This window comes from Plasmopara halstedii (genome assembly GCF_900000015.1).
Source record: "Plasmopara halstedii genome assembly, contig: Scaffold_3120, whole genome shotgun sequence".
NCBI classification, from domain to species: Eukaryota; Oomycota; class Peronosporomycetes; order Peronosporales; family Peronosporaceae; genus Plasmopara; species Plasmopara halstedii.
The window spans coordinates 903480-904639 of NW_020190023.1; positions in this window are offsets into that span (position 1 = coordinate 903480).

Sequence of the window (1160 nt, forward strand, 5' to 3'; positions counted from 1 at the left end):
AACCACATCGTCCATTTGAGAGCGATACTCGTGTGCATGCGCACAAAAAAGATGTATGTTAATGCCGATAAGTGTATCTTCGGCGCGGATGAAATCACGTTCTAGGGGAAGCGTGGCCTTCGAGCGGATCCCGCTAAGTTCGAGGCCACCGTGGACTGGCCGGTTCGAAAGAACCATAAGGACTTGCGCAAGTGGCTTGGCCTCGCCCACTCCTTGCTTAAATATAGCGACGATTATGCGGAAATGGCACGGCCATTGTCAAATCTCTTCAAGAAGAATTCGGAATGGTGTTGGTACACCGAGCATCGGAAGGCTTTTGACAGGGTCAAACACAGCCTACTTCATGCACCAATACTGGCATTGCCGGACCCCGATCGTCCTTACAGCGTCGTCTGTAACGCTTCAAATTTTGTCATCGGCTGTGCACTACTGCAAGCAGACGCCGAGGGGCAAGATCGGGTGATCGCGTTCGACTCACACCAGCTCAAGGTTGCGGAGGAGAACTACCCTGTCAAGGACAAGGAGTCACTTGCGATAAAGTATGTGTTTGTCAAGTTCAGGGTGCACTTAATCCAATGCCTGGGGTTCCACTTTTGTCTTCACAAAGTTTGCGAGCATACCCCGTAGTGTACCGTGCTCTTCGGTCGGCGTCTGCTTGGCCCAAAGCCGTTTGTGATCTACACAGATCATGTGTCCTTACGCACTGCGACTCAGTCGACTCACCTCTTGCAGAAGATGGCCAGGTGGCTCGAATTCTTTGCAGAATATAACTTCGAGGTGAAGCATAAGCCAGGAAAGTCGAATGCTTTGGCTGATGCGTTGTCACGCAGACCGGACTATGAGCTTGCTGATGTCACGGCGGTGGCGTTGTCAGTGACGGATTTGATCAGCGCTGCATACGCGGGTGGCAGTATGTCCGCAGGGCTGCTACTGGCTATCGGGAGCAAGGAGTTTGGAAACTTGGACAAGAAATCGTCGGCGCGTTTGCGCGCACAGTTACACCGATATTCGTTGAATAACGAGCTGCTGTATTATAGTATCGATTCGACGAATACGCCACGAATTGTGTTTTTCACGATGATATATAAAAAACCGTATCTTTGATGAGGCCCACGACACCCCACTCAGTGGTTATCTCGGTCGTGAGAAGACGTAAAGCT